The sequence below is a fragment of the Carettochelys insculpta genome, chromosome 23 (assembly GCF_033958435.1).
Source record: "Carettochelys insculpta isolate YL-2023 chromosome 23, ASM3395843v1, whole genome shotgun sequence".
In the NCBI taxonomy this organism is placed as follows: Eukaryota; Metazoa; Chordata; order Testudines; family Carettochelyidae; genus Carettochelys; species Carettochelys insculpta.
In genome coordinates, this window is record NC_134159.1 from 9,540,750 (window position 1) to 9,553,425 (window position 12,676).

Consider the following 12,676-nt stretch of genomic DNA (forward strand, 5'->3'; position numbering starts at 1 on the left):
TAATAATTTTTGTTGCCCTTCGCTGAACCTGCTCCAGCACATCCACATCCTTTTTATACTGGGGGGCCCAAAACTGGACACAATATTCCATACGTGGCCTCACCAGTGTCGAATAAAGAGGAATAACTACTTCTCTAGATCTGCTCGAAATGCTCCTCCTAATGCACCCTAGTATGCCATTAGCCTTCTTGGCTACAAGGGCACATTGTTTACTCATATCCAGCCTTTCATCCACCATAACCCCTAGGTCCCTTTCCATCATACTGCTGCTGAACTGCTCTAGTCCGGCATTCTCTGGTCTGGCAATGTCCGTGGTCTGGTATGATTTTAGTAAGCTGGTTGTCCGTTTATCATGGGTGTGGGCAAGTTTCCCAAAGTCCCATAAAGTTTGTTTACAGCCAACCGTCCTGCCTCTCAGTGTTCTGTGCTGTTATTTAGCTCTGATTTACTCCGACACGTTTTCTAAGAGCCCAGTAAGCAGTGGAAATGTTGGTAATGCTGCTAGACAATACTGACCTCCTGTGGTCTGGCAAATTCTCTGGTTCAGCACTGGTCAGGTTCCGAGGGTACCGGACTAGAGGTGTTCATCCTGTAAACTCAAACAATATCCCTGCTTATTGTCTCCTCTGCTTGCAGGTGAGCGTAGGGCAGCGGGGGTGGGGAAACGTGGGCCCAGAAATGTAAGGGAACATCAAATTAATGTCTGGGGAACCATTTTTCTGGAGAAAGAACATGAGCAGAACACAGCTAATGGTTTGCATGGGCTTCCTGCCCCACCATGAGCACCTTCCACTCAGCCTTTTCCCGTACCCTGCCACCAACAGCCCCTCCTTCCAGTTCTCCTTCCAGTTGCATAACTTCCACCATAGTCCAGATACAGCCATGTGCTGCTAATAACTGGGTGTCTCTGCCAAAATGACACGCAGCAGAAACCCTTTCCAACCTATTATTTCAGGCTCCATGCAGACTCATGGAGTTCCACTACTCTTGGTTCACAATTTTCATGTTATCTTAGAAAAGTTAATGTGAAACTTATCTTTTTAAATAACAGCTGAAATTCTGGAGGAGCTATCTGTACAATACAAATACAATAACTAATTCAAATATCCAGGTAGGAAAATATTCAGTGTTCCTTGGGACATAGACAAAAATGGTATGAGTATTGTTAAAAGTGTTATAAGCATTAATAAAATACATTAATAAGTGTGAATAAAGAGCTGTGCTTTAGCATTTTTTTGCCAGCTAGGATTTAATTTATATGAAAAATGGACTGGTCCGTGGAGCCTAGGAAAGAGGGAAAGGGACAGAAAGTGTCTTCCTGTATCTTAAAGCAGACTAGTTCATGGGTCAGCAACGTTCCAAGGCAGTATTCTGAAATTTGACCTTTTAACCTCTATGTATGGCTCGAGTGCCAGTGGCACTTTTTAAAGTCACAAATAGTCCTACTTACAACAGCTTCATTAATAAATGCATAAAGATGCAGAGCTTTACCATTTAGGAAGTGATTGGGAACATTAGCTGGGCTTTTGTTTATCTACAGGCAACATGGCTTTGAGCAAGCTCCCAGTTGCATGTGGGGGAGGAAGAATGGGGGCTAAGCTTCTGGCACGCATGCCGGGGGTTGCTGATCCCTGGACTAACCGATAGTCACAGGAGTGAAGCAGGCCAGGTAGCAGAGCGGTGGGAACTGGGGAGTTGTCTGTTGACACGATATTCACGATGGCTAAAATATCATAAACTTTCTCTGTTCGGTGTTCCACACTGAGAAAACAGGGACATGGGTCAGCAAGAAGAAGGATGCAGATCAGTGAAGGAGCATATATGGGGTGGGGGCCTCTGGAGCTGCACCTCAGTGAGAAGGACCCCTAAGCTATGCCAGGACATCTCTATCCCCTTCCCCCAGCCCAACTGGATGATCTACACACATACACCCCTCCTTTCTTAACTCTTTTCTAGACCCGGATCCTTAGCACCTTCCAAGTTCTATTTCCATAAGTACCACTACACCCCAGTTTTGGGGTCCTACCTGCCTCCCACCAAATGCAGGTGTGACATCAACTGCTCCACATTTTAAAAACTTAGGAAATTCATGAACAAAATCTGTTTTGAGTGTAAGAATTAACATGCCATAACTAAGTCCAAAACCACAAAAGTGGGGCAGGGGGACACATCTAGGTTGGATATTAGGAAAACTGTTTCACTAGGAGGGTGGTGAAGCACTGGAATAGTTTGCCTAGGGAGGTGGTGAAATCTCCATCCTTAGAGGCTTTTATTGCAAGGCTTGGCAAAGCCCTGGTTGGAATGATTTATGCTTTGAGCAGGGGGTTGGACTAGATAACCTCCTGAGGTCTCTTGCAAACCTAGTCTTCTATGAGTCTATGAAAAGCAAGGATACAAAAGGTTAAATGATCTGAGAGTACATATTCTCTATCCTTCCATCTATAGACACGTCTTAACACTAGAGCTACTGTACACCACAAACTTCAAAGCACAGTCCTAATCCTTCCTCCACAGGGATGCAGACCTCCAATACTGCTTGTTGAAAATGGGATCTATTTTTCACTGTTTTAGTTTGAGCAACTGTTGTTGATCATATGTTGCATCATTTGTATTGATTGTGGGAGGGAACCTTGAGCAAAACTGAGTTGTGAAATGAGGTCACAATTGACTTGTTCATCTTTCTAATGATGGCTGGGAATTTTTATGCAATTTGAGAATACACCTCTCATTGGCATACATCTCAGCAACAATCAGATGGCTGACAGGTTTGCTGGAATATTGCATGTGTTTTTTGCAACAGTTGATACAGTCAAAACAATGACAAGCTCACGAATTACTAATTTGGGAATAAATTGATGAAGATAGGCCATTTGCAGGCACCTGTCAAGATACTAGATCATACTTCAGCATGCTAAGACTTGCTTAGAACTCTTCTCTGGAACTCTGTGTTACACTTATTGCAACATTTCAGAGTCAGAGGCTGGCATCCTTATGGATTACAGCTAAGTATGGCCTATGGTAGTGACAAATTATATATTAGCAAGTGGAGAAGTAAAATGGGACAAAAAGGAAGGAGGGGCTATTTTTACTTCCTGGCTGTTGTTTTGTTAGGTGATGTGAATGATGTGGGTGGATGGGTCATTTAAAAATGCACCAGCTATTGATGTATACAAATAGGTTCATACACTTGTTGGGTTAATACACTTGTTAACGTGTAAAAGGCCTTTTGACTATAGCCCTTATGATGCTGTCAGAAGTCAATCAGGTTTGTCACCCCCTCCTTCCAAGACTGACAGCCCACTTCTCACACCAGAGTCACTTCACTGCTAAGCAGTTACAGATTGTGTGGCCTTCCAGATCACTTCCTAGTGAGGGGAGAAAAGTTGATGATACAGGATATGGATATATTCTAATGATGTCTTGCTTTTATGTATTTATCCACCCTGGAACAGGGATGCAGGCAAGCCCTTTTTTCAAACATCTCAGCACAGATGCCTGATTCTCAGATAGCAAATCTGCCTTAAGAAAGGACTCTAATCAGAGACTGAGGCTTGGTCTACACGAGGCAGGTAAGTCACTTGTAGATACCTAATTCTAGCTATGGCAGTTGCATAACTAGAATCGTCTTATCTGCAGTTGACTTACCTCGTTGTCTTCACAGAAGGAAGTTGACGGGAGAAATTCCCTTCTGCCTTGCAATATTGAGGAATACAGGGGCCAATTGCTGACCCCAGAAAATTCAGTTTCATGCATCTCTACCAGGCAAGCGAAATTAATCTTCCACATAGTCTATATGTTCCCTAAGTCAGAAAGCAAAGTTCTCCCATGAGCTGCGACCTCACAGAGCATATTATAACCACAAACTGGCAACCCTATATGAATTTCTTCCAAGACTAAAAATTTGTTCACTCTCTAAGACAATGAACTCATAAGACAATTTGGACCGGATGATGTCTGCTGTAATAATACTTTGTTATGGCTAACCAGAAGTAATTAGTTACACTAGTGCTGGCTGTGAAGAACTGTCCACAACTTGCAGCAATACCAACAGAGGGAGATATTTGTGGAAATGGAAGCTCTTTCATGTCAAACTATGAAGTAACAGCAAGGTGAACAAAGGAGTCATGGTAACTAGAATGCCACACAGAATACAGCACAGGTTAGGGGTTGTGTGATGGGGTAATGAGGACCTCTGCTGGTGGCTTTGTGGCCTTGCCACACCCTGCCCCGGAAAAGGGCAGTGGAGAGGTCCTCCAAGTTGTCTAGAGAGGCTTTGTGGGAAACAACCAGTCAGGGTCCAGCAAAGTAGTATTAAAAAGAGCTGCAGAGAGCCAGACTGAAAGCAGTTCCTTACTAGAGCTGTAGAAGAGTGGGTGGCGCTTTGGGCTGTCTGCTGGGACTCCACCAGGACGAGTCCCTGAGGTAAGTTGAAGAATGTGCTGGAGCCACAGGGAAATGACCCAGAGAATTGTAGTGTCAATGTAGTTTATTTAAAGGGACATAAAGGACAACAGCTTTTTTGAAGCTTGAGTAGTGAGTGGGCCTGGGACAGCCCTTTGTTAGCTAGTGGGTGAATTTGCTTGGAGACTGAGGCATTTCAGAGGGGAACATTGAACTACAGCAGCCCAGCTGGACAAGCCTAAAGGGTAAAGACAGTGTAGTCAGGGAGGGAGCCCTGGGGCATGTCTCTATTCTGGAACAGGGGCAAGTTGATAGAGATGTTGCAGAGGGCACTGAGAGAGGCCTCAGTTGCACTAATACCCTGGAATGGGTTTGCTTTGATTATATTTCACATACAGACTGCAGGTCTGACCAACAAGATTGCAGGGCCCCAAGGTAGCATGCAGACAGCAGGACCCAGCCAGTTGGGGCTTGGCGCCCAAGGCAACCACCTTGCTCCTTTGCTCTTAGGCCAGAGCTGACAGACTGTGTGTAACTCGGTCAACCAAGAGCAACCACCAACAGGAACAGTGAGTATGGGGACACATGCACTCAGCCAGGGGGTGCTCACGAGCGCTGCATGTGACCCAACTACAGGATGCTTTACAGTGGGTCAGCGTTTATCATTGCCAAACGAAGAAGCTCTCTCAATGTTGACTCCATCACTATAGTATACACACACCAGGGGGAGGGGCTGATAGACTCACTGAGCCCCAAGGCAAATTGGGGAGGCTGGCTCTGCACTCCCAGAAGGGGCAGGGCTTTGCGTGGAAGGGGCGGGGCCAGGATAGCCAACTTTCATTGATGCCTGGAGCATGCCCCACCACACACCTGCCCGCCTGCCACTGCGCATCACCACAGTGGCAATTTAAAGGGCCTGGGGCTTCAGATGCTGCTGCTCCTATGGTAGCAGAGGCAGCAGCCAGGAGCCCTGGGCCCTTTTGGATTGTTGGTCCTGGGGCAATGGCCCTGTCAGGGGTCCCTTCCCCGACTCTACACTCCGAGTGCAGAAAGTGGGAGCCCTGCGGAGATTTAAAAAACATCTTGCCTGTAAACAGGCTTTACCTTAAAACTTCCCAGGGTCAGAGATTCCCAGGCCTTGGGGGTACTTTTGCTGCCACCACTGAGTGAGAGCCCACACCCTGCTCCCCAAGAAAACACACTTGGATGTCTTCCTGTGGGGGTACCCCAAGCTCTTAAATCTCCCTTCAGGACAGAGCTTGTACACATAAACCTGTAATTCAGTAGGTGACTGCTCAGAAATCAGATCAGTTGCTTACAAGAGCGATTTATTTACAAAACAGGAGAAAAATAAATCAAGGGGTTGCACACAGGGAAAAATATTTCCCTGGGATTCAGCTTAAAAGTTACAGGGGGAAAATCTCAAAGTCAAACAACAACATGAAAAGAGAAAAAACAGAGCAGACACAACAAGACAAGGTAACAAGCCAACAGTCCATCCAAATTTAAAATAATCAGAAGCTTGACCATGTCTTACTATACATTTCCCTGGTACATATACCTCTATGGCTGATTCTACGACAGTCAAGATACTTTGATTTTATTTCAATTGCCTGGGAGCCATTTCCCTTCTGGGTCTTTCCACCTGCCTTATGTAGAGACAAAAAGCCCTAGGAACTGCAATTGTTCTCAATTGAAACAGAATTACTTCACTCCCATTGGCTCACCTGGGGTTCAAGTTACCAGCGGTTCCCAACCTGTTCGAGATGGCGACCCATTTTGACAAATCAGTAAAACTTTGTGACCCAGGCAATTCAAAACCGGGAGGGGGCCAGGGGGAGGGAGAGAGGAGAGGTTTTGGGACAGGATCCCTCCTGCTGGCTGTTAAACAAGTTAAACTGAGTCCCATTTCAGTGTGGCAGGGCAGGGTCTGGGAGCTGGAGGGGTGACTGGCAGCAGCAGTGGGAGCTGCAAATGGCTCCTTTAAGAGCCACACGCAGCTCAGAGCTGCCCAGCTGGTGACCCTTCCAAAATTTAATGGCAACCCATGTTTGGGTCCAGACCCATATGCTGGGAATCCCTGCCTTAGAAGATTCACCCCTTCTCTGCACTCATTCATGACAGCTCCCTTTGCCCTCACCCTGTCAGCAGCCTGATATACACAAACATATCTATAGATGTATTTGTTGAACAACTATTACATGAGGAAGGGATGCAACGTTAGCCCCGAGTGGAAAACTGGGGCATAGACAGATTAACTGACTTGCCCAAGGTCACTCAGAAGTTTTGTAGAAGAAACAATTCAGACCCTGTTCAATCCCTCAATCACAAGCTGATCCCTCCTTCCCAGAGTCAGCTCCTCAGCTGCTATAAAATAGTATGCCCTTCTTGAAGTCAATCAAGCCACACCGATTTAACCATTTCAGGATGTGCCACTCTGTGTCTAAAAGAAATATGCAGGGTTAAATTCCCTCACCCCAATTTCAACATGGGAGTTCAGCTACAGGCAGCAGATTGAAAAAAACTATTAATGATTGTCAAACAATTTAGATCATTAGTGGCCATCAAAAATTGACAAAAAGTGACACCAGATTTACCCACACAGACAAAAAAATCTGACGATCACAGAAAGCAAGCATGAATCCCCAAACCATTCATAGGGCTCATCTACACTAGCCCGCTCCTTCAAAGGGGGCACATAAACAAGCCCGGTCGGCGAATAGCAACGAGATGCTGTGCTGCATATGCAGCACCTCATTAGCATAATTCTCGCAGCTCAAATTTCAAAGTTGCTGACTTCGAAGCGCCAGCAAGCAGTCTAGCCACAGGCACTTCGAAGTACCTACACTACTTCGAAGTTCCCTTACTCCCAAAACATAGCGTGGCTAGCTTGGGTTCCAGAACAGTGAAGGCTTCACTTTGCTGCCACTTACCAATTCAAAGCCAGTCGGAGTTACTAGTAATCAAAAAACAGCAGTGACTTGAAGGATAATCGATAGCACATGCAAGGTAGGTTGGTTGTCCGAACCTACTTCAGAATGAAGAAGTGACCATGCTGGCCTCACAGAGGGGGCCTTTGATGGCTGCTCCACAGACACCAAAGTTGGAATTGGTTATGGACAATTTCTCATTCTCATTCCCCCTCCAAGGTATGATTGAGACTCACTGACAGGGAACTGTATACTGGCCAATTTTTGGTCTCCCTCTCCAAATAGGGAAAACTTTGTGAGTAACTGGGCATCTGCAAGGAAGTTCACTTCATCAGGGCTTTACTGTGTGGAATACCACGGTGGAAGAATACTTGGCTCTTCTTCAAGGACTTGGAATTTGCAAAGGTGCCAGTAGGGGTTTACCAGCCAAAAGCGCCATCTGCTGGTTAAAGGTGAGGAGTCCTTTACTTACATGGAGGAGCTGGCTAGATTGGAAGCATTAGTAAGAAATTTAAAGAAACTAAGAATTATCTACTCCGTATTTGAAAGAGTTTGTCGGTCTGAGAGTCTGTCTGTGTGTCTGTCCGTCTGTTCAAGAACTGCTCCTAAACAGTGAGAGCTGGGACCATCAAATTCAGTATGCAGCTTCCTCTTATAACTTAAATCAAGGTCAGGGTTTGGTTGTGCCAGAGAAATGGGATGTGCCTGGGATAGGACTGCTTCTCAGAAAATTAAACAGAAAAGAGACAATCACCAGGCAGGTGAAAGGCGTTGGTTGGGGCTGTCCAGGACTGTCTTAACCCCCAGCCTCCCACTCCTCAGGCACCTTTTAGGAAGACAGAGACTGAAGTCCCCCCATAGTTTGTATAGGAACATTGATGCCTATTCTTCATCATCAGGGAGTAGGGAGGGGACATGCACAGCATGCTGCATTCCTCACTCTGGCTGGGGACGGGAGAGAGGCAGACAAACCTGACCTGCCCTGGCTTGGGGGGGACATGCACCCCTCTTCCAGCTGTGGCCACTGGAGCTGCAGCGACCATAGAGAGGTGCTTCTGTCCTGGCCCCAAACTGCTTTCACAACTGTACTCAGTGAGACATGGAGGAGTATTTTGATTAGGATGTTTGGGTGCTACTGCCCGAATGCACACACATTCTCAGCGAAAAACCTGAGAGCCCTTTTTGCCATGTACTAACCACACTAAGACCTCCCTTGGCTTAATAAACAAGGGACGAGTAGGATTCCAAGTCACAACTCCCTCCCCTCAAACCCTCATGTTACACCATGTGTCCCTTAGCAAAAAGGAACACCCATCTGACTTTCCTTCATATTCTGTAAGGATACAGAATTGCCCACGTTGAAGACAGTTACAACTCCATTGAGAATTTTTGTATTGCAGGGATGTATGAAAGAGTATGCCGTTTCATTGCTCATAAAAGTGATGCAGTGGTTGTGTGTGTGTGTGGGGTAAGGCACCTTATTTCAGAGGTGTTATGTAGGAACCATGTGCAATGACTCAGCTCCCCAGGTGTACATGTCTGTGACGCAGCCTGTCAGTCTGCTCTTTCAGAAAGTAGTTCAACAAAAGGAACTGACTGATGGTTACAGTTTTGCAGTCTGTGCTCTGCCTGTGTGTTGAGTTCAGTGGGGCAGCCCTGCAATACGTCTGTTATCCATACCATTATAAAAGGGGAGCTGCCTGTCCATCCATCCATTCCACTGTTGTCATAACCATTCCCTCGTGCGGAGGGGTTGGTGTGCGGGCGTTCCACCTCTGTGCCCAGTGGCGAGGTGCAGAGCCAGGGTGGAGTTCGTGTGGGGGCAGCTCCCATGCCCACCTCTCCACGCTTGAGGGGGGTTACAGAGGAAAGGAAGAAAGAATCCGCAGGGCTGAGGCAGCGATTGCTGGAAAGGAAGCGCCCCCCTCCATCCCATGGCTCCCGCCTGCAGCGCTTCCGCTGCACCAACCTGAAACCACTGGGACCTCCTCTCACAGCCTCCTTGCCCCTCCTCCCCTTAATAAACTTGCTCACTCCCCACTTTCTCTGCTCCCGTCCCCTGCCCCTCCCACTGCCTCCCAGCTACAGTTCTCCCCTCAGCTCACCACCAGCCAGTCTCCTTGCATGCACACGTGCTGGGAGCTGTAGCGTGCTTCCCACTGACAGGTGGGCACAGCCTTCCAGCAGCTGCCTTTGCCTGCCCACAGCTGCAGTGCCTCAGGCCCCTTCCTTCCCCAGCCAGGAGCCATCTGTCCAGTCCAGCTTTGCCCCTGTGACTCCTCAGCAATCCAGCAGCTGGGAACTCACCTTGGGCCCTGCTTTTGGGTTTCTCCCAAATGCTCTGCAAGGCAATGCAGCAAGGAGCCGGGGCACCTCGGCTCTCCCTGTCCGCTACTCGCTGACAGTGCCAGGGAAGTGGCTGCTCACAGCAGGTCCCTCCCACCGGGGAAAGAGGGAGCAATGCCACTGCCCCGGCCCATCGCGGTGGCCTGAAGACATCCCCCGGAGTGGAAGTTGCACTACTTTGCCATCAGCCTCCCTCCTGTTCGCTGTTTTCACACCAGAGGACCTCTTCCAGTACACCCTCCTCCCTTTCAGCTTACATACAGCCCCGGAAATGTTGTGAAGGCTTATGGACAATCTACTCCATCTGAAGGCCCGTTATGAAGCTGCGTATCTAGATGACGTTGTCATCCATAGCCCATATTGGGACGCTCACCTTGAGAACGTGAAAGTAGTGCTAGATACCCTGAGCAGAGCAGAACTTACAGCAAAACCCATTGAATGCGCATTTGGGCTGCCCAAAACCAAATACCTCGGGCACATCATGGGAAGGGGTCATTCTCTGAACTTTTCTCTGTGATGATGCCTCATGCATAATGGCGAGGCCCCAACTCATCAAGGTTGAAGTGATACAGAAGAGGCCACGGCCTGCCCAGAAGAAGGAGGTCAGGGCCTCCCTAGGACTGGCTGGGTATAATAGAAGATTCATTATTCACTTAGCCTCTAGGTTGTACCCCCTAACTGATCTGACAAGGGCACATGGTCCTGCAGTTGAGAAATGGAGCCCTGCGGTGGAGGAGGCTTTTACAGACCCGATGATTGCCTGTTGCAGTGACCCGGTGCTCATTGCCCCTGACTTTGAAAAGGAGTTTCTCTTACAGATGGATGCCTCTGAAGTGGGGTTAGGAATTGTATTGTTGCAAATGGTCAGGGAAGAACATTTGGTCTTGTTCCTCAGCAGGAAGCTCCTGCCCAGAGAACAGAATTATGCTGTAGTAGAGAGGGAATGCCTTGTGGTGCAATGGGCCATGGAAGTCCATGCTCCTGTCTCCTCCAGTGAAAGTTTACCCTCATCAATGACCACACACCCATACAATGGATGCACCAGAACACAGACAGGAATGCTAGGGTGACCAGGTGGTTCCTGTCCTTCCAGCCTTCCCACTTCCTTGTGCAGCACAGGTCGGGAGCCCAGCACAGGAATGCCAAGGCATATCAGGGGTGCAGTGCTTTCTGACCCAAGTTGCTCATCCCTGTAGCATTGGGCAGGGGAGGAGGGATATGTTATAGGTTAGGCCTGAGGGCTGCTATAGCAGAGGGAAGGCAGCCCAAAAAGAGACAGGAGGGACAAATCCCTTGTTAATGGGAGAGGGATCAGCGCAGGGAAATCAGAGCAGCTGTCCCGGAACTGACCCAGGCAGATGAGAATCAGCTGACTTCACTCAGAGGCCTGTCGGAGGCCTGCGGTGGGCCTTTTAAAAGCTGTCCCAGATAGCGGGTGGCTGGGAGGAGAAGAGAGCAGTGGGGGCAAGAGGAGAGACAGAGACGAGTTACCAACAGAACCAGTAGTTACCAACAGAACCAATGAGAGTGGGCAGGATAGCCAGGGGTGGGAGCCCAGAGGGAGTAGCTGGGCTCCGGCTGGAGAAAATAGCTACTAACCCGACTCCTGACAATGGGAGAGGGCTGCCAGCCCTGAAGACTGGAATAAAGCCACAATGAATAACAATCCACAGTGAGTAACTTCTGACACCATTCTACAAATTAGAATTTAAAAAAGAATACGTAAGCAATAATAATAAATGTATCTTCAACTTTAAAAAGTTACTTGAAGGAGAAGGTGACATCATCCATAGTGCTGATGAACCTGAAACACTGTCATTGATATTTTACGTACCGTTTGGCTCCTGAGCATCCATATCCAACCCAGTTCTGGGACTGTCTCACTGCCACTGTACACTTTATGGCTACAGCAGAAGACTATGGCATGGATCCTGCTTGTGTCATCGTTTGTGGAGGCAGCAGTGGAGGCACACCCACTGCTGCTGTTTGCCAAGCCCTTGTGAGTAGAATCGCCCTTCCCAAGCCACAAGCCCAGATCATGATCTATCCATTTCTCCAAGCTTTGGACTTTAATTTGCCTTCATATCGGCAAAATGGTTCAGTCCCTCTCGTCAAAGAATCAGGCCCTTACACTTGGTCTGCAGTATCTCAATATGGACTTGTCACTGATGAAAGCTGTCCTAGAAGGAGCCTATGTGCCTAAAGATTTGAAACTGAAGTTTGGGAAATGGCTGAGTCCAGACAATATTCCTGTGGAATTTAAGAGTAGAGGCTACAAATCACCTGAATCTGCTTCCTATTCAGAAGAGCTTCACGTTTTGGCCAAACCTGTTTTTGAGACCATCTTTTCCCCACTCTTAGCAGAAGATAACATTGTTTGCCAACTCCCCAAGACTTTCCTCTTGACCTGTGAGTATGATGTGGTCAGGGATGACGGGCTGTTGTACAAAAAAAGGTTAGAGGACAGTGGTGTTCCAGTGACATGGTACCATGCAGAGGATGGATTCCATGGAGTTGTATTACTAATTGATTATGGAGCTATATCCTTTCCATGTGGGAAGAGAGCAATGGACAATGTAGTAAACTTTATAAAAGGTGTATAACCTTCCCAATGAAAACAGCCTTTCCTTGCCCTGTTCTTCAGAGATGGGAGTCTTGTATTCCTTCCCCAAAGTGATACCTCTGAGTGGTCAGAGCAACTCTCAGATTTCAATTATTTTTTGTTCAGCTCTGAAATTCTTGGAGCTGCCTCCTCTTTTTTCCTCCTGTGGCTGTTTGTTTGCTTGTGAAGAGCTCAGCTAGAAGATTCTATGATTCAATGAAGCAGTTCACCACTGAGAGGGTCTTTCTTTTGTCTGGCCAGAGCAGAGAGTCAGAGATGTTCAATCCTGAGCAGTGTTAATGATTCCAGTAAATATTCAGGCCACAACACAACCCAGGCATACAGATATGTAAGTAGAAAGGAAATGTTTAACCAGACACAATCAGGTTATGTTTTG

The 12,676-nt window shown here is 47.4% G+C and overlaps 1 pseudogene; it reads left to right on the forward strand.

The window, feature by feature from the left end:
- The first annotated feature begins 305 nt into the window (after positions 1-305).
- Positions 306-12,280, forward strand: LOC142025545 (arylacetamide deacetylase-like 4; annotated as a pseudogene).
- The last annotated feature ends 396 nt before the right edge of the window (positions 12,281-12,676 follow it).